General features: G+C 43.7%; 1 protein-coding gene across 6 annotated transcripts in view; it reads right to left on the reverse strand.

The window, feature by feature from the left end:
* The window catches only part of PPFIBP1 (PPFIB scaffold protein 1), a 239860-nt gene that overhangs the window by 207855 nt on the left and 4015 nt on the right, over window positions 1-27990 (reverse strand). For all 6 annotated transcript variants that reach the window (XM_027770947.1, XM_027770944.1, XM_014587177.2 and 3 more), the window contains exon 2: window positions 16284-16362. The gene's annotated coding sequence lies outside the window, so the exon portion shown is untranslated. The remainder of the gene's footprint in view (window positions 1-16283; window positions 16363-27990) is intronic.

Raw genomic sequence — 27990 nt, forward strand, 5'->3', positions numbered from 1 at the left:
ATACTGGGCGTGTGTGCATGCATGCCCAAAATCTCAAGAGGAGAATGGAGTAGAAGAGACTGCAGTGCGGCCATCCTCCCTGGGGGTGATTTCTCACTTTCCCTCTCTCTGTCTCCACTGAGTGCATGTGCCCTATGGCAAAAACCTAAAAGACAAAACAACAACAAAAAACACTGGACATGTGAGTATGCATGGCCAAAGTCCTGATTTTTGTGGAGAAATGGAGGACAGGGGATTGCAGAGTGACCATGCCCCATGAGGGGGTGCTTTCCCTCCACCCCTTGTCCACCTAGCTGTGAGTACATGTACCCTATGGCAATTAAAAAAATAAAAGAAAAGGAAAGAAAATATAAATATAAACATACCTATATCAGTTTCCTTGTTTGCCAAAAACAGACTATAATAGCAGTACTCACCATTAAATGGTTATAAAGATTAAAACTGCTCTATGGATTAAAGCACATAAAAGCATTGCCACATTGTAAGTAGCCAAGAAACACCAGCTCTTATTATTACTATTATTGAATTCCCTTTCAAGTGTTACCTTCCTTAGCTATCTCTAATCTGTGCTTGTTTCACCTTCACCAACTACAGAGACAGCAAGCCCCTGAGTGAGAGGGGGGAACATCTGGAATTCAGAAATCAGACAGGAGTGGCCAGAATCCAGGCTCTGCCACTGTCAGATTTTGTTCATTAAAAAGATCTATCTTCACATTTTAACATCGACTTTGGGCTACGTCTAAAATTAGTGGTGTCTTAGGGTGAATGTAGTAGGGTATATCTGTTTGATCTTGGACGACTTATTTCATTTCTGTAAAATTGGTAGTATCACCTCCCTCCCTCAGAGTACAGTAAAACACAACACAGCCAGAAACGCCCCAAACCATACACACCCGACACCACTGAATGTTGTACTCTCCTGTATATTTAACAGAGAAATCAACTATCAATGTAATTTTTTTTTGTTTTAAAGTTTCGCTATAGGGCACCTGTGCTAGCTAGAAAGAGACTGGCCGGGGGGCGGGGGGGAGACAGAGAAGGAAAGTGAGAAATCACTCCCCAAGAGGGCAAGAGGGGACAGCCATACCACCATCCCTCCTCCAGTCTCCTCTCAGGATTTTGGGCACATGCGCACATCCACCTGGCGTGTTTTTCAAGCAACTGGGTCCAGGATTTGAACTGTGCTGTCAGCCAGGTGGGATCCAGACGCTTTAACCACCATGCTACTGGCTGGCCCAATGTAAACTTTAAAATAGCACCTGGATCCATGCTAGGCTAATTTGTATGAGTGTACAGACATCCCAGCTGGAGTGTCTTATGGAAAAAATCAAAGGCTTTAAAAAGCACAGAACTCTCCACGGGGCAATGTTTGGGTATGCAGAGCCCACTGCAAAGACCTGCGGCTGCTTTAAACAGCCTACCCAGGGCCCTGGGTTACTGGCCGGCCCCTACATGGGGCTGTTTCTATGGAGTTTGGTTCCCTGCTGGTGTCGACAGTTTAACATCTGTCCTAGGGGCCTGAACACATAGGAAGGTGCTTTTTACAAACTCAGTGACAACTCTTGGCATGTAATAACAGTTTTGAGCACCTCCTTCATCATGCCCTGCTAAAACCCTCATAAGAACCCATTTTTCTGAGGTCCAGTATTTAAGTCACACGAGTCAGTGACAGAAGTCTCCCAGCTCCAAAGCCTGTGTCCTTAGCCATGGCATCTTGTTGCCCAGGGAGGTTTGCAACATCGGCTGAAGAAGGAAGTGACGCCCTCCCACACTTCAAGGTCTCAGCTTCAAAACCGCCAAGCAGTGTCCTGCGGGGAGTGTGTCAGACCTTCCTCCCCCAGGTGAACGGGCGCCAGAGGGTGTGGGAGGGCGGGGCCGTCCGTGCAGAGTGAGAGACGGTTTCAGTGTGTCCAAGCCCGACTGCTGCAGTCTCTTTTCTAGGACGCCGGCCAGTACTAACCAACGTTTTTCATGTGACCTTTTCCCATTTCTCTTGTTTTTTATTTAGTTCCCAAATCCCCAGGCAACACCCTGCAGACCACTTCTAGTCCTCCCTTTTTTCTTTAAAAAAGCTTTTTTAGAGATTTTTGCTATAGGGCATGTGCACTCACCAGAGAGTGACAGAAAGAGCTAGATCACTTCCCAGGGGGATGGCCACAGTGCAATCCCTTCTCTTCCATTCTTCTCTTGGGATCTTGGGCATGCATGCACACGTGCCCTGTGTAGGTTTAAGCCACCGGGTCCGGGACTAGAACAGCAGTCAACTACGTGAGAGTCCAGCAGTGCACCTATTACGCCATCTGCTGGTTCCCCTCCCTTTCTTTTTTCTTTTTTTTTTCATATACCACAGAACATGTACATACCAGGGAGAGAAAAGTATGGAGTGCAGGGGATGTGGGAGAGAAACTCCCCCCATTGGGGTGTAGTCTCTTGCAAGCCCTTCTCCTCCTTTTCTTTATTCCACTGGGATCCCGGGAGCACACACATCCATCTGGAGTGTTTTTCAAACCGCAAGGGCTAGAATTCGAATCATAGTTAGCCGTGTGCGATCCAACTGCACCATGCTTAACCCTGCACTGTGGGGGCCGGCCCCTACCTTGTCTTGCCCTTCATCTTATTTTTTAAATTTTAATCTTTTAAAAGTTTATTTTTGGGGGCCAGCAGATGGCATCATGGTTACACTGTTGGACTCCCACATGGCCGACCCTGGTTTGAGTCCTGGACCCAGTGACTTGAAAATCATACCCAACATGTGTGCGTACATGTGAAAGACCCCAGGAGAAGAATGGAGGAGGAGTTGAGGTGTGGCCATTCCCCTGGGGCATGATTTCTCATTTTCTTTCTTGAGGGCACACATGCCCTATAGCAAAAACATCTTAAAAAAAAAAAAAAGAAACCTTATTTCTTACATGAGAGAGAGGCAGGGAGAGAAGATCGGGGGTTACAGACAGACCACCACCAGGTCTTCACAGCACAATCCAGCTCCAGCCAGCCAGGATCCTGGGCATGTGGTGCTCAGCATGTACAGGGAGACCTCAGGACCCAAACCCCGGACCTTCCCAGATGGCCTCAGCATCACAGAGCACTGGGCTCCCGTTGTACCACAGCAACCGATCCTTCTTTTATTTTAAAATTCTGGTTCTTCAAAAGATTCTCTCCTAACAGGGCCGGCAGGTGGCATGGTGGTTAAAGGCGCTGGATTCCCACATGGCAGACCATGGTTCAACTCCTGGATCTAGCAGCTTGCTCTCTCACTTTCCCTTTCTCTCTGTCTGCCTCTGGTGAAATTGAAAAAATAGTAACAAATGGAATTAAATAAATGAATGAATGAATGAATAATTAAAAAAAATATTTCTTTCCTAGCAACAATTATGTCTCTCTGCACATCACACTTTCTGGATTAAATAAATGAATGAATGAATGAATAATTTAAAAAAAATATTTCTCTCCTAGCAACAGTTATGTCTCTCTGCACATCATACTTTCTAGACAAAACAAACTCTTCTTTATTCATCTTTGCAGATGTGAGTCACAGTGAAAAGCCAGAGCTGGAGAGTCCATATCTGAGCTGTACAAAAGGTAATCTCCCTACTCCACAATGCCAACGAGCACACAGGTGCAGACACGTTAGAGAGATGGAGACGCAGAGGGAGACGTGTATGAAGTTAAAACTTTCTGCTCCTTCACTATCAGATCATCACCAAAAACTCTAGGCATCATCCTGCGGAAAAAAACATTCAAGTCAAGAATTCCAGAACAAACTGCACATAGGCAAGAGCCTCGCCTTTAACCTTTTCTCCACAGCAGCATCACTATGATAGTAGGTTGTTGGGAAAATCATGATGTATTTCTCCAAGTTTTTCTATCCAAAAATGCATCATGACTTTCCTGGTGACCCAATAATTTCCCTCTCATCTGCGGAAACCCTGAGAGCTTTTTATTTGATGCTGCCTCCTCTTTCTAGCCAATACGATAAACCAGCTGACAGACCATCCTCTTCCACTCAATGACCAAACCGACACATCCTGCCCAGAGGTGGGTGTTTTCACAGAGTGTGTCACCATGGCTGTTGGAATTGGCGGTTTCTGAACAGCGCCCTTTTCCCCCTGCCACTACAGCCATGAAGGAAACAGGTGAGTAATGTCTCCCATGACTTGGCATTGCAAAGCTCCTGGGGAGCACCGCAGATCAGGGCGAGGAAGGAATACAGGGCTGGACAGCAGTCGAGAGAGACTTGGGAAGCTGAGTGCCCTAGTCAGAACACACACCCACCACTTTTGCTCTGTGCAGGGCTAAATCAAGGTTTTTTCTTCCAGTTCTGGCAACACGATCAAATTATTGAGGCGACGGATAACAGAAACCACTGCCTCCCTCACTCACTAGAAGGCAGAAAACGCAGAGGGCAAACTGTTAACTTCTGCAGATAGGACTGACTCTGCCGCTGGGAAAGAGACTGACTTTGGCCTTGTGTACTCACCCCACTCACACCACAAACCACGCCAGACAGTTTCAGACATCTGCTGAGTACACGGGCTTTTAGAAATGCCAGAAAACTGATTCATTTTTTTCCCCCCGAAGCATGTTGACTTATCCTTTGGCAATATAACTCCTAAGTCATTATCTTCAACCATGACTAAAATGTCCTATCTGGTGATTCTGAAACTTCAATAGAAGCTGTAGTCATACTAGGTTGTTGGAAAAATTATGACTTTTTTTCTGTTTTTCTATGTAAAAGTGTGTCATGACTTTTTTGACCATCCAGTATATAAGGATGCAGCTATGTAGTGTGTATGTGTGTGTAAATATATATGTGTGTGTGTGTATATATATTTAATTTCTTTCTTCCATGAGTGACAGAGACAGAGAGACAGCACCACCAACAAAGTCTTGAAGCCACAATCCACCTCCAGCCTCAGCTGGTCCTGGATCAGGAGCCCAGTGTACTCAGGGAAGCCTCCAGACACGAACCCATAACCCCCCACATGGGTCAACCTCGTGTTTTACCACTGTCTCACCATCCAGCCCATATCAATGCTTATACTTCCCCTCATCCTCAGGTTCCTCTGGAAGGTTCTGGGTTTAACAGTGTGTATGTGTCTTAACTGCCAGTTTGCCTTTTGTAATGGCAACCCATCAGTTCTGTAAATTCACCAGTTAAATATCTCAGAAATAACTGCATGTGTGTATAGGTAGGATTAACATTCTGAGCATGCAGCGATTCGTGCTTGGAAAAAATTCCCTAATTAGGTAATTTTCACAAATCTAGAGGGTAGGCCTGTTACACCATAATCAGGTATAAATATTATCCAAGTACTTCATAAGCTTCCCAAAAAGCTGGCAAGTTGTTTAATAATTAACAAAGGGATTACAATATCTTCCCTAGATTCACTAAGGGGTCCAAACTTTCTTTTTTTTTCCTTGAAAATTATTTTATTTAACTTTATTTATTATTATTATTATTATTTTCCAGTTTGATCAGAGAGAGACAGAGAGAGAAAGCAAGCCACCAGGTCTGGGACTTAATTCGTGGTCAGCCATGTGGGAGTCGAGCACCTTTAACCACCATGCCACCTTCCAGTCCCAGGGAGCCAAACTTTCTAACTCTGGAGATAGCGGGACTTACCACATGCTGGACTTTTGTCCAAGGAGTTAGATTCTTTCTGTCAAGGGGACAGTGGAGTAGACACAGCACAGCTCCACCCGACCTCCATTCCTGGCTACTGCTGACTCACAGGGAAGGCCCTCAGTCAGCTGCAGGACACGTCCTCACCCAAAGTGTTATCCCCAGAGAGGTGGCCAGTTGCCAACTGCTGGCTGATGCAGGCACACATAGGTCTGTCTGCATCAGTTGAGGACAACTCTGAAGGGTCATCTAAGATACACAGCTCTCCATAGGAGCAGCTGGGGCCCCAGGTGCAATTGCTTTTGCAGGTCAGCTTGTCCTCTGCCCGAACCTGCCTTCTTCCTTTCTTACAGTTGTACACCTGAGAGAGTACCCCTGGAATCCTCATCGCCCAACTAGTGGTCTCAGAGCCTGCTTCTAGAGAACCGAATCTGAAACAGGCAGTGGTCATCTCAGAGAAGAGAGCTGTTTTTAAGTTGTGTTGAGGAAGCCAAGGCTCCTTCAGAGGTCCTATGATGACAGTCTTTGAAAAATACTTGTCAGGTCTGGCCCTATAAAGCAGTGTTTTAAGCCCTGAGATGGGGAGCCAGATCCCACACGGACGATGGCCACAGCTCAAATCCTGGCCACTCTCTCCCCACTGCCCTCTGGTGAGTGCACATGCCCTCTGGCAATTAAAAAAAAAAAAACAAGGAAGGGCCAGCAGGTGGCATGGCAGAAAAGGAGCTGGATTCCCACGTGGCTGAGTGCATTCAAGTTCCAGACCTAGCAGCTTGAAAATCACGCCAGGCATATGTGCATGCATGTGTGCCCAAAATCCTGAGAAGAGAATGGAGAAGGGACTGTGGTGTGGCCATCCCTATTAGGGGGTGATTTCTCACTTTCCAGTCTGTCTCTCTCCAGTAAGTATATGCACCCTATGGCAAAAACCTTTTAAAAATAGTAATAATAATAAAATGCCTGCCTGTAGAAGGCTGGGCTGATACTGTATCAATCTTACGACTGGTTAAGTGATTTGCCCAGGACTGCATAGATTATCAGACCTTTTAAAAAAATGATAGACAGTGTATGAGCACACACACGAGAGCAAGAGAAGGCAAGAGGAGGACGGAAGTACCCTCGGGTCAGTCTCGTGCTAAGAGTCCCTTTCCCCAGGCTGAACCAGGGATGTGAGCTCATGCTCAGCGGTATGGCTTCCAATACCCTCATTCCAGTACACTCCAAGCTGCACTGCCGGCTGGGTCAGAGCACCCAGACACACGCGCCCAGCATGACTTTCAAGCTGCCAGGTGCAAGACTCAAACCGTGTGGTTGGCCATGTAGGATCTAGCCCTCTCAACCTCTGCAACATCTGCTGGCCCCTGACTCCCATTTTTATACTACAAACCAGTATTTGGCAGGACTTAGGACTACAGACGGCACAAGCCTCAACAGGGCCACAAATCACCATCAAAAGTCTCGCTCTTTCTCAGTGACCCTAATTAACAGTCCCGACCCTCTGTTCAAACAGACCACAACTTCAAAAGCATGGCTGTTGCAAGACGGAGGGGGTCAGGTTATATGATAACAGTGGTCAACATCTCTGCCAGTCTGGCTCATGTCAGCTACACACACAGAAGGGGGGAAAAGAAGAGGAGGCTTAGACAGCTCACTGGGTTCTTAGACACGGTCATTCTCCTTAGGAAAGCCTTCTATCCCTGGTCAGTAAGTTTTGCCTCCTATTATTTGAGGCACTTGGAGGATTTTACTCTTGCCAAGTTAGCATTCTGTTTCTGTCAGGCTAAATAGCTCGGACTGGGATTTTCATGTCCTCAGAAACAGGCAAGCACCTCTGCTCCGGGCAGATGTATCACAGCTTCTGGGAGCGCTAATGGGAGCTAATTACTCTACTTACTCCGTAAGCCAAGCAGCCCGCAGCAAGAAATGCCTGGTGAAACTTGCCTTTCTGTATGTACTACCCAGGCCGTGTTTCAGAGGGCTGGTGCCAAAACGACCGACGAGATCAGCACAGGGCTGCCCGACTGGTTTGCTATCGCAGGAGCACAAAGCATGTCCTCAGTCCTGTGTGTCCTGTCAGTTAATAGCCAGTACCACTTTTACTCCTCCAGTCTCCCCTCGCCCTCGTCTTCTCTCCTCACCTGATCACCATCACATCCTCTCTGACCCCAATGTCCTCTCTTCCTGTGGAGCAGCAGTAATGCAAGGCTCCACAGTGCTAAGGCCACATGGGAAGGTCCCAGGTTCTCATCCCTGCGTCTCCCTATACACCAGGCACACACACCTGCCTGTGACCCTGACTGGCTGAGGCTAGGGATTGCAGCATGAAGACTCAATTAGGGGTGACCTTCTTGGCTCTCTGTCTCCCTCACTAATGGAAGAAATAACTTAAAATTTTTTAAAAAAGAGAAAAAAACGTCAAAGTCCAGCCATGGTGGCACAAGGGGTAGGGTGGCAGTGTCTGAGACCAGGACCACATCAGAAAGCCGGGTTTGGTTTCTGGTCCAACCTAAAGGCCAGGAGCAGTGTGTGTCCCTGTAATTCTATGGGGTCGTGATGCATTTTTGCACAGGAAAACACTGAAAAAAAAAAATCATGACTTTCCCGATGACCTAAAAGCTAACTAGGAACATAGGGCAGGAAGAATCAAAACACAGTGAGACCTATCTTTCTCCTTCCCACATGCCTCTCTCATGAAAGAGAGGGAGAGAGAGAAGGGAGGGAGGGACAGAGGGAGGGAAGACAGCAGCAGCAGCAGGTCTATCTGAGGAGGCGTGGGGCTACAACACTGTATTCTGACGGCTGGAACCCTACGGAGCCTACGGAGCCCAAGTTCAAAGCCCTGTCCAAACTAAAGGCCAGGTGCAGTGATGGGCAGCTGTAAACTCAGCCAACTGTGGGCTGAAGCAGAATTGCAAGTTTGAAGCTGGCCTGGGCAACACAGCAAGACCCTATCTGCAAAAGAAATAACACATATCTACAGTCACAGCTGGGACACTGGGGCAGAAGGATCACAAGATGACAAGGTCCTGTCTTTAAAAAAGTCAAGCATGTACCCAAAATCCCAAGAAGAGACTAGAGGAGAAGGGACTGCGGTGTGGCAAACTCTCCCGGGGGAGGGGAGGAGGGGGTGATTTCTCGCTTTCTGTCTGTCTTTCTCTGTCCTCCAGCAAACACATGTGCCCTGTAACAACAACAAAAAAATAATTTAGGGAGAAAAAAAAGTCAAGCAATGGTCTTGAAATAGCAGGAAAATAATTTCCTGCTCTACCAAAATTTCATGGTGTGGGGACCAGCAGGTGGCGTGGTGGTTAAGGCGCTGGACACTCCCACACGGCCGACCAGGGTTCAAGTCCCTGGACCTGGTGGCTTGCTTTCTCACTTTCCCTTTCTCTTTCTCTATCTCTGTTTCTCTCTGGTCAAATTAAAAATAAATGAATGAATAAATAAAATTAAATAAATAATAATATTTTAAAAATTTGGTGTGACAGTTTACAATGTCCTGAATTCAATTTGCAACAGTTACACGATTTGGGCAAGAGTTCACTCACTTTGATATTTGAATGCTAGGGAGGAGAAAAATCATGTAAATTTCGTATAACCACTGATACTTAACTGTATCCATATTTAAGATAAAACACACATACATGTATGAATATATAAAACTCTGATTTATTAATTTATGTAATTTATATTTTAATATCCTTTTTTAAACTTATTATTCCTAGTGGGCTTCTGCACTTGCCAGAGACAGGCAGAGAGAGAGAAAGCATTCCCCAAACGGTAGGGTCATACCACAATCTTTTTCCCTCTATTCCGCTACCCCATCAGGATTCTGAGCATGCATGCACCACAGCAGGTGTGTTTTTCAAACGGCTGGAGCCAACGTTCTGGCCAGCTATGTGGGATCTGGTTCCCTATGCATAGCACTTACCACTGCGCTACGGAGTCAGTCCTACAAAATAGATTTTCAAAGTTTTCCCATCTTTGTCCTACACCAAAGGAGGGTGGGGGGAAAAGATTTTTAAAAAATCACAGGGCAACTGTTGATGATGACATGTATAGTATTCTCAACTGGATTGGTCTGAGAAGTATTTCACGATGGGCAAAGTCTTTTTACAAGCAAAATGAGAAATAGTAATTGACTGTTTTAAAAAAATAATTAGAATAATAATAATAATGATTGGGGAAAACATAGAAAAGATACTGAATGTTGAAGCGGGGAGATTAATGTCTCTGTATTGACTGACATGCATGGCATTCCCTTTTGAAAAAGCAATGTAATACACTGTAAAGTTATATGTAATCCAATGTAATATAAAGAAGATTATGATGATAATAAAAAATAAATAAATAAATAAATTTAAAGGAAAAAAAAATATCACAGGGCAATGGGTCTAAAGCTCTCATAATAGGAGAAGAATGTTAGTTCTTAACCTAACAAAGCCTCATCCACATTAACATAACCTTTCCCATATTCCAATACTAGCTGATATGTTGAAAATGCAACCATGATTGGGGCCAGCTGGTGGTGTGGTGGTTTAAGGGCATTGTACTGCCACAAGGCCAACCATGGTTTGAGTTCCGGACCTGGTGGCTTGCTTTCTCACTTCCCCAACCCCTGCCTCCCTCCCTCCCTCCCTCTCTCCCTCTCTCTTTGGCGCTCTCTCTCACTGTCCCTCTTTGGTCAAATTAAACTAAATGAATAAACAAATAAATAAAGTTAAATCTTTTTTTTTAAAAAAAAAAAAAAAAGAAAGAAAATGCAACCATGGCTTCAAAGACGAAAAAATAAGGAGGTCCAAGACATATTTTTAAAAGATCCCCAAAGAACATCTTTCATAGAAAAAAGACTACATTGAATTATAACATAATTCTGAAATGAAGCATTTACAATTACTTAGTTCAATTTATTAAAGCAGATAAATCTGAACAAACATACATAGAAGTTAAACAGCAAGACAACCATGTGCTGAAAATTTTTAGGCAAAAATGCTTTAATAGTAGCAGTGGAATTATTTTTATGTGGTCAGCAAGGTCTAGCATAAAGACCAATCAAGTCTAACCTAACTCTTCAATGGTGTGAACAATGCAAATTTATTTGGCGACTTTTCTCCTTTGACTTATTTAGCAAGTTTGTCTTTTTTCATAATTGTCTACGATTTTTTTTTTCCACCTAAGGCTGACCCATGCCCTGAATGTTTATGGAGCACAAACAAGTAACAGCCCCATGAATGAAGCCAAAAATCTCAACTATGTGTAGAAGAATGACTGAGTTATTGCCCTTCAGAGGAGCTGTCTGTGCTTTTTACATGCACACATAGACAGAACATGTTTTATTTTGGTTGTGAGTACAGTTTTAAGCTGGGGATTCATCACAAAATTCTATAAGCAGAAGGATTTGGGAGAAGCAAGTGACTTACCTGCAACAAAATAGAAAATCTACTGAGCAGGAAAATAAGTAGGTCAGATGAAGAAATGTTTCTGGCATTTAAATATAATATTCACTAACATCTCACAAGTCCAAGCAGATTTACCAGTTATATTCTAAAGCTTTTAGACAAAAAACAGCAGCAACTTTTTCAGCTTTGAGATTACAAACTCCATGAGTACGAGCTCTGAAAACGAACGAGCTAGGGACTGCTGTAGGCACCTTGCATGTATGACTTCCACTTGACCCTTCTACAATTCTTATGAGGTAGACATTGTTATTTCTGTTACAGATGAGAAAGCCAGGGCTCTGGGGCCAGCAGGTGGTATGGTGGTTAAGGCACTGTACTCTCACATAGCCAACCACAGTTCGAGTCCTGGACCTGGAAGGTTGCTTTCTCGTTTTCCTTCTCTCTCTCTGGTGAGTGTGAATTTTTAAAAATAGTAGTACATTTAAATGTGTATATATATTTATATATACATTTATGTGTATGTGTGTATATACACACATACACATATACATATATACACATACACACACACACACACACACACACAGAGAAAACCAGGGTCCTGCCTGTGTAACAAAGTTACAATGCTAAGATATCATGATGTTGGGATTCCTTTTTTTTTTTTTTTAATTACCAGAGGGTCCATATGCTGGCCAAAGAGTACAAGAGAGAGAAAGCACCCCCTAATGGGATATGGTGACTCCATGATCCCTCCTCCTCCCCTTTTTCATCCCTTCAGGACTTCGGGTGCACATACACAAACACGTGTGTGCCAGCTCTGTTTTTCAAGCCACTGGGCTGGGACTCAAAATGGGATCCGGCTCCCTTAACCACTAGGCCGAGCCGACTCTTCTGGGATTCTTGCTAACCTCCAACAGTGCCGTAAGAAATCGCAGTGATGGAATTGGCCCATAAGTGGAGCGAATCAGCCCTGGAGTCAGAAGCTCCAGACTTTAATGATGCTTCTATTGAGTGGTGGTTTCCTCCAAATTAATGGAGATGAAAATAGTACTTAATCTCCTAAGGCTGAGGTGAGAAGCATCTATAAAAAGCCCAGTGAAAGGGTTTTGCAGCCACAAGCGAGGTAAGCACCATGTGATGCCCTCTCAAGCGTTGGCTGGTGAGGCTGGTAAGCTGCAACAGGACTGTGGGTGCCTGTGAGTCTATGCAGAGGACAGGGAGGTGGTAACCTTGATGAGGCTGAGTAACAGAGCCTGGGGCCTGAGAGGACAAAACTTAGGGGGTGAGGAATGAAGGGACTTGTCCACAGCTCCTGCTCAGCCTACCATCTGATGGACTAACGAAATGAAAGGAGGCTGTGGTTCAGTCATCCAGGCATAGCCATGGTTTCCTTGGCAAGTTCCAGGTCCCAGGGACTCAGCCACTTTGGGAGTCTGAGAGGCTCCCTTCCTTCAGTAAGCTCACTTCACTCTCAGAGAAAGGACAGACCAAGCCATCCAACCTTAGCCCAGCAAAAGCATCACCTTTTCTCACCCAGGCTCCCTATTCACACACAGCAGGAGGCCCATTTATCCTCATTAAGGAAACATGTAGAGGCCTCCTTTCAGATATCATTTCAAACACTGCTTACCCATGATAACGACTGTCAGAACTGAAAGAGCAAATTTCCACAAAGACAGAGGAAGGCAGAAAAATCCAGCTGCCAAAGAAAATCAAAAAATTAGGGGTCCAGAGGTGATGTGCCATGGTAACACAAATAGACTCACATAGGAAAGGTTCTGGGTTTGAGTCCTGGGACCTCCCTGAGCATGCCCACATGGTATGCCCATGATCTGGGCCAAGTGAGACTGGGGACAGTCACAGTGTAAAGACCCCACTGGGGAGGGGCCAGCAAATGGTGTAATGATTATATTATTGGACTCCCATGTAATAGACCATGGTTCGAGTCCTAGGCCTGGTGGCTTAAAACTCATGCCTGGTGTGCATGCCCAAACTCCTGAGAGAAGAACAGAGGAGAAGGGATTGTGGCATGGCATCCCCCAGGAAGTGATTTCTCGCTTTCTGTCTCTCTGACAGGCACCTGTACCGTACAATAAAAGCCTCTCTCTAAAAAAAGACCCCATTGGGAATGCCTGTCTCCCTGTCTCTCATTCATAAAAGAAATTAATTAATTAAATAGTTTAAAATGCATTTAAAAAAAAAAACCCTTAAGCCTCTACGTTACTAAAAAAGATAAACCAAGTAAAAAACTGGGGGGAAGAGATGAGGTAAAAATATTTGTAACTATAATAGAAGATTGATAAGTGAAATACATGAACTAGAATTTATGAAAAATACTGACTGTCAACAGATAAAATACAGCCAGTACACATAAAAGATGTTTCCTGTCATTGATATCAAGTACATAAGGAAAAATGAAACATTAGTTTGTCAGGAAAGTCATGACACATTTTTGCATAGAAAAAAAAAAAAAAGAAAGAAAATTACATCATGACTTTCCCAACAAACTAATACTCTCTCTCCTAGAAAATTTTCTAATATTATTAAAATGAGAATATTACTTGGTTAGTGGAAGCAAAAATGAATAGAAACTGGTTAGCGACTAACTGCAATACTGACTAAGATACCACAGGCATCCAAAGCATTTGGTTCTGCTTCTGGTCATCTGCTGTAAATATGGGAGTGATCTGAAACACAGAAAATGCCGCTGTCCAGGTGCTCATAAAAACTGAAAACAAGGGAGACCAGCAGTTGGCGTAATGGCTATGTCGCTGGACTCCTATGTAGTTGACCATGGTTTGAGTCCCGGACCCGGTGGCTTAAACTCACGCTGGGTGCATGTGCATGCGTGCCCAAGATTCTGAGAGGAGCATGGAGAACGGATTGCGGCACGGCCATCCCCCGAGGGATGATTTCTCGTTTTCTGTCTCTCTGTTTCTCTCTGTCTTTCTGGAGAACACACACGTACTCTATAAAAAAACTCTCCAAAACAAACTTGAAAACAAGCCTCGATGTCTTGGGATGGGATTAAATAAATCATGAACCACTCCTAAGTGGAATATTTTTAATACTTTTTACAGCTATTTTAGTAGTATAAGGAAATCCAAATAAAAACAATGCTGGAGTTTTTTTGTTGTTGTTGAAAAAAATGGAAAACAAAATTATATACTCAGACTTTTTCAACTATGGAAAACAAAATATGAATTAAAAAAAAAAAGGAAAATATATCAACAAACCAAAGGTGGCTGCAGGATTACTGATGACCTTTTAACCATGTTTTCTATATGCTTTTTTCTGCATATTTTTCAGATCTTCTGTAAGGTGCATATATTACTGTTATAAGTATAAAAAAAAAAAATAACAGGGCTAGCAGGTAGTATGGTGATTAAGCCACTGGACTCCCATAGGGCTAACCATGGTTTGAGTCCCAGACCTGGTGGTGGCTTGCCTTCTCTCTCTCTTTCTCTCTCTCTCTGGTGAGCGCAACCTATAGCAAAATTTTAAAATGATAATAGATAAAATTAAGTAAATAAATCTTTTTTAAAAATTAACAATGTCATGTGAGTCCACGATAAACAATGGCTGGGACTCCAACAGCCTTCCCCCTTACTCCTACAGATAGCAAAATGCTATGCAGGAGGCAGGTAAAGAGGTAAATGGGGGTGGGAGGGGAGCTGCTCTGTTTTACCTCTAGAGCTAGAAAAACATTAGCCTTCTTGATGTGTAAACAGAAACTTTCATGACCCACAAATCAAAACAACTCTGCAAACTCACTAACTGAAACATTTTCCATTAGAGGATTTAAACCTGCACATCAAAATTACCTCCACAGAACAAACTAGTTAAGCAGGCAGGAAGTTTACAAGGAACACCCTAAAACCTAATCATTGTTTTCACAGCTCTGATAAGTCCATGCCAGCTCATGTTAGTACACAGTGTAACATAAACAAACAATACCGGTCCCACTCCTAAACAGGGGCGTGAAATCCTCAGCAGAAAGCTTTCTGTTGGCGAGAATCAGAGATGCTGTGGAAATTAGGACTTTGGGGGTTCACGCATCTCAACATCAGCCTTTTGAGATGGTTTTCATAGAGCAACAGCTAACTATGCCAAACCCTTCGCATTCATTCTTTGGTTTCATCTTAGCAACTATATAAAGCAGGGTTTCTCAAATTCTGCACTAAAGGGGCTGGATCATTCTCTGTTGGTGGTGGTGTGTTCCTTCCTGTGCCTTATAAGACGGCCAGCTAAATTTCTAGATTCTACCCACCAAATGCCAGTCACACTCCCACGTCCAAGTTGTGACATGAAAAACATCTAATGTTGCAAAATGACTCCTACAGGTCAAAATCATCTCCACTGAAAACCACAGCTGTAAGAATATGTATCCTTCTTGTCTTCATTTGACAAATAAAGAAGGTGAGACACAGCTACGGGCCCATCTAACTCCGGAGCCCCAAACCCACAACTCCACACTACATCGGTGCTCAGATAGAAGACCTGTCTCAGAGTATAACTGACACGTGTCTTTTCCACCTGGGTCATCTTTGCATCCCCATGGAGCTTGGTATAGTTCTTAACACATGCATTGAATGTCCATCACTCTGATTACATAAATACAGAGTTCCTAGTGGGTAGTGGGTCCTGGTAACAAAGGCACAGTCCATGGTCTTCACCTAGTCTGAAATCTGTTCAGAGAAATAAGACATAACCAGAGCTAAGCCATTTGGAGAGTGAACTTGGGAGAAAACTCTCAGTCTCATCTGTAAAATGGAGATAATGCTAGTGCTGCCCTCATAATTAACTGAGATAGTACAAGTAAATTCCCTACCACAAAATGCAGCTTCAAAAAGCAACGAGAGCGTTCAGCCTGTGGTGCAGTGGTTGAGGCAGCTGGATCCCACATGGATCACTGTACAGATCGAGTCCCAGAACAGGTAGCTTGGGAAACATGCTGGGCACATGTACGTATGTGCCAGAAACCCCAAGAGCAGAGAGAAATGGAGGAGAAAGGACCACAGAGTGACCATGCCCCATGAGGGGACTGCTTCAGCACTCTCCTCCCCTCCACAAGTGCACAGGCCTGCTGGTAAAATTTAAAAGAAGAAACACAGTTGGATACTTAAATGCATGGTAACAAATAGGCATAGGCATGGGAAGAATCACAGCATATCAAAATCATGAGGCTGGAAAGAACCTTTGAAAACAAACTAGACTCACAACCCACTTGGTAAACATTCAAAAGCCCAAAATTTGATTACCTGATTCTCGCAAAGTTCCTGGGCTGAGGTCTGACTGGGATTCTCAGCAACTTCCCTGGTGATCTGCTGTTAAGGGCACCTGGAGAAAAGAGGCAGGTTTAAGCCAAGAGAAGAGTGACAGGGAAAACAGCATGGTTTGCCGGACTTAACACACTCCAAGGGTTGGAGCCTGGCTCCTCTGCAAAAGGGCAGGCAAAGACCAGTGGAAAAGGTGGAGATCAGATGAGGAAGTCACAAGGTGACAATGGCCAGGTGAGACCTCAGAAATATTTCTAACAAAAGCAACCAAGGACTACTACAAAGCATATGTCAACCTACACTATGAAGAACTTAATTTCTTTTTTTCTTTTTTTTTTTTTTTTTTTTTACAGATTTTTGCTGTACGGCATGTGTGCTCGCCAGTGAGAGAGAGAGAGACAGAAAGCGAGAAATCACCCCCCAGGGGGATGGCCACACCACAATCCCTTCTCCTCTTGGGATTTTGGACAGGCACGCATGCACACAAGCCGGCATGAGTTTTAAGCCACCAGGTCCGAGTCCTGTGAGTTTGAAACCCTGGGTCCAAAACTCGAACCATGGTCAACTACATGGGAGCCCAGTGTTGTAAACCATTACATCATCTGCTGGTTCCCACAATTTCTCAGACTAAAAGATCAGCATTTAGATGTTTCACAGCATTCCCTGAAAAATGACAGATACTTGCTTTAAATTTACATAACTTAAAGTGAAGACTTTACAAAGGGTCATCTGCCCTAAATGTAAACTCAAGCATCTTCTCCCCAGATCCAGTTGATCCTGTTCTTTAGGACACCAGTACAGCACACAGAAGCAGAGCTTACAGTAGCCAGATCTATTCATTTTTTTAGACTCTCCGTGGCTCAGGGTGGCCTTGAACTCATGATCCTCTTGCCTCAACCTCCATAGTAGCTGAGGTTACAGACACACACCACCATGCCCAGCAAGATCTCTTTTTTTAAGTTTGAATTTCAATAGGTGAATTTCAGTAAGTGAAACCTCCTAGTCAAAGCCTAATGGCTAAAATTTCTTAAATACAATGCCATGAAACCAAACCATGCAGTCTCTATACCAAGACCACAGTATGAGAACTTGGCTGTGATTCCCATAGCTCACGGGAGGTCAAAGAAAGCCTTGGGACAGGCAGGGTGGCCTCTGAAGATTTGCCTGGTGGTGAGGAACAGAAAGAGAGAAGATACTAACTACAGGTGACAATTGCAAGGTCCGTATTAGAGATGAAGAGGATGGAGCCCAGCAGGTGGCACGGTAGTTGGTGTGCTAGACTCTCACGTGACCAAAATGCCACAAGTCCTGGACCTGGTGGCTTGCTTCCTCACTTTCCCTTTCTCTCTCTCTGGTTAAATTAAATAATAACAAGTACAGTTAAATAAATAATTCTTTTTAAAAGAGAGAGAGATTGTGGAGATGTTAACCAAAGCAATGGCAGAGGGAATAGGAAAAGAATCAAAAAATACTTGAAAGGAAAAAAAATAACAGTACTGATGGCCAGAAGAGGGTCCCGAGGATACTATCTATGAACCTGATTCACTGCAAACTTTGATAATGAAGTTGAGACTTTAAGACTAGAGGGAAACTCAGGTTTAACAGTGAACCTTTTACTTCTGAGAAGCAGAGCCATCTTCATGGACCTGTGACCTGGGTCACCACACAGGACCTGCTGAGAAAAGGCCCCCACACTTGGTTTAATGCTCTGCCACCATCATGAGAATCTTAGTCATTTCAACTTTGAACTCATTCGTGTTTTGTAAATGAGATTGGATGGAGCCCACCTGTGAGCAGAAGAGACTCATGCAACACACTTGGCTGCCATCCTCTGCCACTCCATTCACACAGTGCTCACGATGCCCCATGAGCACAGGATTCTGGTGGACTCACGATGCAGGGACATTCAGCAGACTCCAAAGCCTGTGTTCAAGGTAGGTGTGTTATGCATACAACTGGGTAAGCAAGTAGATGGGTGCCGAGAGCTCCAAGCTATGCCTTCCATCTGAACCAGAATTTGCACCGCATGCAGGAATGAAGCTATGTCTTTCTAAGAAAGAAAAATGACTAAGACATCCTACCATCTCCTCTCTTACTTTTTACTTCCTTGTATTAGCCAAACACCTATACTGAAAATGATGGCACAGAGGCAGAAGGAAAGACAGGGCAACTCCTAGTCTTCTCCTTCCAGTCTTTTCCTATGCATCTGTACGCCAGAGGTAGAGTGTTGACAGGTTATACACGCAGCAAGCACGAAAGCTGAGTTAATTTTGTGCAGTGTTTCCACTCTTGCTGTACAAACAACAAAACTGTGAGATTTCAGGAATTCTACATCTGAGTTCAGTGCCTTTCTGTTTGCACTGAAAACTGGAGTTCCACAATATAAAGGTGAACAATAAAAATCATGTTGATAATTTCAACTGTAATATTTTTATTTAATTTAAAAGTTTAATTCAAACTGTAACTTTAAATGTTTAAGCTTTCTTCATTTAGAATGGCAATAATAACAAACTAACACCATGGCAAGAAAACTGTTGAAAAAGGAAAAAGTTTTTTTATAAATATTAGTACCTTTACCAGTTATTATTTCATACCTTTTTTAAAAAAAATTATTAAATTTTATTTATTCATTTATTTTATTTTTTTATTTGACCAGAGAGAGACATCGAGAGTGAGAGTGAAAGTAAGAAAGCAAGCCACCAGGTCTGGGACTCGAACTGTGGTTGGCCGTGTGGGAGTGTCCAGCACCTTAACCACCATGCCACCTGCTAGTCCCCTTTTCCTGCCTTTGGATCATGGGGTCACACATTTTCAGTTTGCACTGAGCTCTAAATTCATGCAGCCAGCTCTGTTGGGAACCACTCACCTCAAGAATATTATGCCTAAGTATGCTATATCAACCTGAAAAAGCCCTTCCTGACATCTTGCAAAACCAATACTCAAAGACCCACAAATGAGTCAATGGGGTTGTTTTGATATTTAGTATGTACCACATACCACTCTTTTCTATTTTTTTTGAAGTTTACATTTATCTCTCTTTTTTTTAAGATTTTTTTTTATCATTATTATTATTATTATTTTAACCAGAGGGCAGGGGAGTGAGAAAGTAAGCCTCCAGGTCTGAGACTAGAACCATGGTCAGCCATGTGAAAGTCCAGTACCTTAACCACTATGCCACCTGCCGGCCCTGGGGGTCCTATTTTAACAAGACCCTGGCAAACTCCAGAACCAAGCTGTTTCTCACCACTCAGAGTGCTCAGGTTTCCCCCCCAAGAAATTGGTCTGTGAGCCACTAAGTCCAGTAGTCTAAAAATGCCTCCTTAAAATGCAGTCAAGTTTTCCTTTGTCTGAATTCATTTTCTTTTTTCCCCCACTACTTTCTACTTCAATAAATTAACTTCCTGCCTGGAGACACATCCTGGCAAATGTGTCAGTTTGTATTGTTTAGATGAGAGACTTCTGCCATTCTTTCAAAATTTTCCTTTGTACCAATAATCCCTAGAGCCAGCTTCTTGGGAGCTTGAGTTACTTGTCTAAGAATTTCCTTTCACTGCTTTCTACTCCACTAAAAGAATGCAGACTGCCTTAAGTAAATTTACTCTGTTCTTATCACTTCCAATCACACTTTTTTCCATTTCCACTTATCCTTTCTTCCATCCCTCTGAAGAAGGGTTCTCATAGATTCCAAGACTAGCCTGCAATCTTCCATCTTATTTTGAGTCTATCCTAGTCCTTGTCCCCTAGACCTGATATTCACTCTTTTCTCTCTTTTGCTTCTTTAACGTCATCTTTCAATCTGTACCTCCCTCAGACCCAAACTATTGTAGTTTTCTCTCTTGGCTCAATTCCTTTAAAGGACAGGTGACAGCAGGTGCTGGATCCCACATGGCTGACTGTGCAGTTCAAATCCCGGCCCCAGTAGGTGAAAAACATACTAGGCGCATGTGCACACATGCTTAAAATTGCGCAAGAAGAATGGAGAAGGGATTATAGTGTGGTCATCCCTCCCCTGGGGGGGGGGACTTCCTCATCTTCCCTCCCTCCCTCTCCAATGAAAGCATGGAGCCTACAGCAAAAACAAACAAATAAAATAGAAAGATAGATTAAAGGACTTTGTAGAGATGACTGAATCCTAAAAAAAAAAAAAAAAAGTATGACCTAGGCCACCAGCAGAGTGTCACCTCCCAGGTATCCAACAATATGCACCGTAGGTTCCATCTCTACTGTATTATTAAAACTGCTCTCTCCCAGTTCACGAAACAACCTGGTGGGGCAGTTTCTCATCCCCATCCGTGAACTGAGGCTCTGCACTGGACACCATGGATGGTCCAATGCTGAGCGCACTTCCTCCCTCACCACCACCCAGCTCCACTTCTCCGGTAATTGGTGCTCTTTCTTTTAATAACTTTCGTTTTGTCTGACCATTTCTTTTTTTTTCTTTCTCAGAGAATTATTTTATTTAATTGTATTCATTGTCATTATTTTATTTTATTTTTTAAAGTTGACAAAAGAGAGACAGAGAGAGAGGAAAACTGAGAAAGCAAGCTGCCAGGTCCAGGACTCAAACCGCAGTCAGCCACGTGGGAATCCAGCTGCCTTAACCATCACACCACCTGCTCGCCCCTGTCTGACCATTTCTAAATGGTGAGAGTTCCTTAAAGGCTATGTGCTTTTGACTAATGCACTCTTTTTTTGGAGAGTTTGTCTACCCCCATTCTTTTTAAGTTTATTTATTTCCTTCATATGAAAGACAGAGTGAAAACAGACACTCTGGACAGGGTCTTCATGCTCTGATCCTCCCCCAGCTCTGAACCCAGCTAGGATGATTGGTGTACTTACGGATGTTCAAGTGGGCTCACTGAAGAGGGAGGGGAGAGAGACAGAGAGGGAAAGTGAGAAATCAACCTCCAGGGAGATGACCATGTTGCAATCCCTTCAACTCCATTATCTTCCTGGGATTTTGTGCGCACATGCGCCCAGCGTGATTTTCAAGCCACCCATCCAGGCCCTGAACTGTAGTTTGCTATGTAGAGAGATTCAGCACTTTAATCACAATGCCACCTGCTGGTCCCTTAACTAACAGTTCTTAATGGCTTTTAACATACCAGGTACAGAACCAAGCCAGAGGCAGTAATGTGAAGCAGCTGAGGTTGAGGATACTGGTCCTAGAAACTGTACCCAATTTATTTTAAATATTGAGTCTAGCAAACACAATCTGCGTGACCTTCTGAAAGTTACATACCTTCTCTGAGCCTTAAGATTCCTCGTCTGGGGAGCTGGCAGGTGGAGTGGTGGTTAAGGGTGCTGGCCTCCCACATGGCCAACCACAGTTTGAGTCCCGGACCTGGTGGCTTGTTTTCTCACTCTTCCCTCCCCTTTCTCACTCTGTCCCTCTCTGGTCAAATTTAAACAAATAAAGATTTATTTATTAATTTAAATAAAATAATTCTTTTTTGAAAAGATTCCTCATCTGTAGGATGGAAATAATAACAGTACTTTTCTTTCTTATGTACTAAAGCTGTAGGAATTTAATATATAAAGGGCAGGGAAGCAGGTGGTACAGAGGTTAAGATGGCTGAATCCCACATGGCAGATTATGTGGTTCAAGTCCTGGACTCAGCAGTTTGAGAAACATGCCATGCTTGCATGCATACATGCCCAAAATCCCAAAAGGAGAATGGAGAAGAGAAGATGGCAGCATGGCCATTCCCCCAGGAGTTGATTCCTCACTTTGCCTCTCTCTGGCAAGTGCATGTGCCCTATAGTAAAAACTTAAATAAACACACGCACGCACACACACACACACACACACACACACACACATATCAGCGGCTTAGGACAGTGCTTAGTACGCAACAAGGGCTATGTAAGCATCACCTTTTATAACCCTAAAAACCTGATGAGACGAGTACTATTATTTTATCCATTTACACAATGAGAAAACCAAGGTAGATTATTGCAGGTCATAATGGAAACTCAAACTCCAGATGTACAACCCTCTTCTGTAAATTTGCCAGAGGAGGGACCAGCAGTTAGCGTAATGGCTATGTCACTGGACTCCCATGTGGTCGACCGTGGTTCATGTCCTGGACCCGGTGGCTTAAAACTCACGCCAGGCGCGTGTGCGTGCGTACCCAAGACCCTGAGAGGAGTATGGAGGAGAAGGGACTGCGGTGTGACCATCCCCCCTGGGGGGTGATTTCTCACTTTCTGTCTCGCTCTCTCTCTCTGTCTGGTGAGCGCCCGCGTCCTACAGTGAAAATCTCTTAAAAAAAAATTGCCAGAGAACGTGTACACTTAATGGAGAGAGACAAAAGGAGAGAGAGAGGGAAGGTGAGAAACACTCCCATGGGACACAATCAGACCACAATCCCTTCTCCATTTCTCCCTCCTTTCAATACTTTGGGCACTTACACACACACACACACACACACACACACACACACACACAACCCCAATGTGTTTCTCAAGCCACCAGGTTCTGGAATCAAATTGTTTGGCTGGCCATGTGGGATCCAGTTATTCTAACCATGAGGTCATGGCTGGCCCCAGATATGAAATACCTAACTCATCAAATTTCCTATTAAAATTGAGCTTTTGAACAGCCCTGTGGCCTAGGGGTTAAGGGAGCCAGATTTCATAGGGCCAACATGGTATGAGTTCTGGACCCAGAGGCTTAAAAAATACGATAGGCTAACGTGCGTGCGTGTCCCAGTTCTCAACAGGATGGAGAACAGAGAAGGGATTTATGGCATGCCCATGCCCATGAGGAGTGCTTTCTCCCTGTCCTCTTTGTTTCTCTCTGATGAGCACAAGCATCTTCTGACAAATTTAAATAAATAATTTTTGCATGTGGGCCCTTCTTTTTTCTTTAAAGAATCATTTTATTTTAACTTTATTATTATTTTCTAATTTGACCAGAGAAAGACAGAAAGAGAGAGAAAGTGAGAAAGGAAGCCACCAGGTACAAGGCTTGAACCATGGTTGGCCATGTGGGAGTCTAGTGCCTTTAACCACAAGGCCACCTGCTGACCCTTATATGTGGGCCCTTCTTGATTAAGAATGCTCTGCCAGGACCAGCAGATGGTGTAATGGTTACATCACTGCACTCCCACGTGCTTGACCATGGTTCAACTGCTGGACCCAGTGGCTTAACAAAAAGCTTGTGCTGGGTTCATGCACATGGGTGCCCAAAATCCTCAGAGGAAAATGGAGGAGAAGAGATTGTGGTATGGCCATCCTCCCTGGGGAGTGATTTCTCACTTTCTGTCTCCCTGGGGAGTGCATGCTCCTTATAACAAAACAAAGCCAAAAAAGAATGCTGCCCTAGGGACTAGGAGAGGAGATGGTGTAATGGTTACATTGCTAGACTCGCACATGGCTGATCACAGTTCCTGTGCTGGACCCAGTGGCTTGAAACACACCGGGCATGTTTGTATATATCTTTGTATCCCAAGAGGAGAATGAAGGAGAAGGGATCAAGGTGTGGCCATCAACTCTGGGGGATGATTTCTCATTTTCCTTCTCCAACTCTCTGGTGAACACACGCAACCTATAGCCAAAATCTCTCTAAGATCTGGCACCAATATATCGTACTTCTCTTAACAACATGGATTTGTCTATCTTTCCTCTCTCTAAATTTAATTTGATTATATTAATCTCTAAATATCAATATGTTTTTGATCTTTTTAACAGCTAAACAGTATTGTACAGCAGCTATACACACACACACACACACACACAAACACACACATGCAAAGTGCTATCCCTTTTGTGTCCTCATCTTCTAGAGAGAGAGAGCACCATCATCCCTCCCCACCCCCATGGTGCGTCCTGGTATTGCTGCAAACCCCTTTCCTCCATTCCTTCTTCCCATCAGGATTTTGGACACACACATTCAAGGAATGCGCAGTCGAGGTCTGACACACCAGTTTCAGAATACCGTCAGCTTCCCAGCCTCCTAGCTTTTCACCCAGTCACCTTCAACCATTAAGCTTCTTGTCTTTGGTTACAAGATGTCTGATCCATTTAGAAAATGGTATCCACAGAGGAAAAAGTAAGAAGTACAAAGAGCAAAAGGTCTAGCAGGCCCTAATTTCTTATGAGAGCTTAGACTGGCGGAGCAGTGGCTCCCAGCTATTTACATCCTATTGGCCAGGACCAGGTCACACAGACACCCCTCAGCTGTAAGGGATTCTGGGAAATTGATCACTTTTCACCAGTCACAGTGATGGGTTAAATAAAATGGGCCTAGTAGTTAAGGAAGTCAGAGCCTACATGGCTAACCACGGTTTGAGTGCCAACCCTGGCAGTTTGGAAAACATGCCAGGTGTATGTGTGTACATGCCCAAAATCCCAACAGGATGGAGAAATGGGAGAGAAAGGATTGTGGTGTAACCACACCCAATTGGGAGATGCTTTCTCCCTCTCTCTCTCTCTCTCTCTCTCTTTCTCTCTGGTGAGCACACAGTCTCTGGCAATTAGAACAACAAACAAAAAATGGGTTCAGTCACAGGAGAGAGGTAGGAAGGACGGATATCAGTCTGGCATTGAGCTGTGTCTGCCACATGACAGAGTGACATGGACTGGAAGTCATCCCAGAGAATCGAAGTACCCTAAGTAGAGAAAACAACAGAAGAAGCTTCATTCTGTGTGGGAAGCTTCCTCAGTTGTGCAGAGTCACATACTGACGAAGGTGGAGGATGGAAGATTCTGAAAGTCTGACAAAAGTATCCAGGCAGCTGATCCAGAGGAAAATCACTGAGACCCAGGTGACTTCACACACAAATGATCCTGGCGGACTCACAGGTTCAAGCAGGGTGTTCCGTCTGAGTTGTCAGTTTCCCTTCCTCCCTCTCACTCACATCCTGGAGTTAATTTACAGGAGAACCTACAGGCTCATCTGACTCTTCCATCATTCATAAGAAAAAGTAGAGCGTGTTCAAATTCCAATTCAAACAGAACAAAATTCTCTCCTACGTGTGGTTCTAGAAAAAGATAATGGCTGCAAGGACGTGATTCGTGCAACTGTGGCCACACTGTCGAGTTACTAAATGAAAAGAGGACACAGGGTTTTAACCTCGTTTTTACCTTCCCCCAAATAAATTCAATAAACTTTCTTCACAAAAAAAGCTCATACAACTCTGTGGTGGCGAGATGACTTTTTCGCAAAGTACTAGAGATGGACAGAAGTGGGACAAAGAGCCAGTAAAAAGGACTTCAGTGAGAGGATCCTGGACACCGGCACCTCGGCAGAGCAGCGCTACGTTTATACTCTGAGAGTTCATGCACTTCCCAGCGGGCCACCTTGCTCTTCCAATGCACGACTTTTCCCTGTCCTCACTTTTAAATGCACTTTCCACTGGAAACAGCTTCTTCAGTCTCCTCCTTCCCAGGTGAAATGAAGTTTGCCCTGTTACCAAAGGCATACACGCCAGGAAGGAATGAGCACATTTGTTCAACTGAACGTATTTTTTGCTGTTTTTGAAGTTTGTTTACTTTCTCCATGGGGATGAGGTCGGGGAGTCCAATGCGGTCTTCACGCCATGATCTACCCACAGTCAGCCCGGATAGAGGGCATGTGCACACATCCAGCCTACACAAGGAGGCCCCAGAACTCGGGTCTGGGAACTCTCCACGTGAGTCCTGTTGCGTTAACCTGCACCACTACCTGGCCCCTGCTTTTATGTCAAATGTTAGGTTTTTCCTAAACTGAAAGAGAGAGGAAAATACCCTACTCCAGAGTTCAGAGGATGGCCATAAAATCTAGGGTTAGTCCCAAACATGGTAGTACTTGATCTTCCTACACGATCCGTACTTGAGCTGTAACCCTTTGCCAGAATGACTGATTTTCAAAGCAATGTGAGTCTATACAGTTCCTTCAGTCATGGACCTTTTTGCACCGCTGTTCAGAAACCACTAAATGAGCTTTCTATTCTGAACTCATTACACGTGCCAACAAAAACAAAGATGTGAGTGTGGGTCAGTCAAAATGTGAGTCACAACGCGTTCCAGGGAGACACATAATCGGAGTTCAATCACCCACCCAGTGTGCCAACACACCCACCTGGCCACTGGAGTCCAAACCCACATTTCAGAACTAGAAACTCTTCCACAGTATGGAGTGCCACATATTCAACCCAGACCCTTCTCTCCCTGCAAGAGCTGCTAACGAGTGTACAAACCTAAAACTCCTGGAAGGGCCTGTATTTTTAACCTAAAATCCAGCTGTTTGGAATTTGACTAGGTTGGTCAGGAAAGTCACAATGTATTTTTCTATGTGTTTCTACATGAAAATGCGTCATGACTTTCCAGAAGACCCAATAGCTCCTTCGAGTGGAAAAGAAATACTGAATTAAAAGAAACCCTCATGACTTAGCTGGTTAAATATGATCATCTCATGCCAAACTAACATAAATCATTATTACATTTAAAATACAAAGTTTAAGGCCCAGCTAAGAAGGTGCAAGTGCAAGGATGTTAATGTACAATGTCTGAGTCTCCATGAGAGGTCCGTGTTCAATTCCTAGACCAAGCTAAACAGACCATGGTGACACATGCATGCGGTCCTAGCTAACTGTGAGTCTGGGGCAAGAAGATCACAGCATAGCAAGACTCTGTCCAAAAAAAAAAAAAAGAGAGAACAGAAAAGAAAAAAACCTACCTTTCTTTCTCTCCTTCCGTTCTCCCTACCACACGTATTCTCTAAATAAAAAAAATAAACTGGGGGGTCAGCAGGTGGAGAGGTGGTTAAGGTGCTGAATTCCCACATTGCTAACCACAGTTCAATTCCCAGACCTGGAGGCTTGAAAATCATTCCAGGGGCTGGCAGGTGTCACGGTGATTAGGGTGGCTATACTCCCATATGGCTGACCACGGTTTGAGTCCCAGACCTGGCAGCTTGCTTTCTCACTTTCCTTCTCTATCTCTGTCTCTCTCTGGTTAACTTAAAATATATAAATTAATAAAATAATGACAGTGAATAAAATTAAATAAAAAATAATTCTTAAAAAAAAAAAAAAAAGAAAGAAAGAAAATCATGCCAGACACATGCCCAAAATCCCAAAAGGAGAAGAGATTCCCATGGGGAATGAGGTGGCCATTCCCCACAGGGGGTGATTTCTCACTTTCTATCTCTCTCCAGCAAGTCTATGTGCCCTATGGCAAAAAAACCTAAAACCAAAAAACTCCCAAACAAATAAATAGACAGCATAAAATAAATAGAAGATTCTTTGTATTTTGTAGGCTGAATTAATTCAGTTCAGTATTTTTAAGCCCTTCGCTCCATTTAATAAAGCATCAGGCTTTGTGGCTGTGATATATGTGACAAAAGCTGCAGGGTTTCTCTTACGAGGAAGATGGTTCTGACATGATTTTGAGAAACAAATGACATAATACACTACACATGCAGAGAAACTGCACAAGCCCAGAGCAGTTTTTGGGCAGTGTTAGCTCTTGGACAGTTGGATGGCTGATTTAATTGTGAAATTATCAACCTTTCGTTAAACAGAAATGCTTGCCAGAGGACAAACACTTCGTTCCAAATGTTTTGGGTGTTGTATTTTTACCAAACAACACCCAGCATCACAATGTGACACTAACCTTAAGAGTTTGGGATCTCATATTTAAACCCATATCTTTGGCCACAACTTTAAAAAAAAAGAAAAAAAGAAAAAAGAAAAAAAATAAT

The sequence above is a fragment of the Tupaia chinensis genome, unplaced genomic scaffold, assembly GCF_000334495.1.
Source record: "Tupaia chinensis unplaced genomic scaffold, TupChi_1.0 Scaffold000028_1, whole genome shotgun sequence".
In the NCBI taxonomy this organism is placed as follows: Eukaryota; Metazoa; Chordata; class Mammalia; order Scandentia; family Tupaiidae; genus Tupaia; species Tupaia belangeri.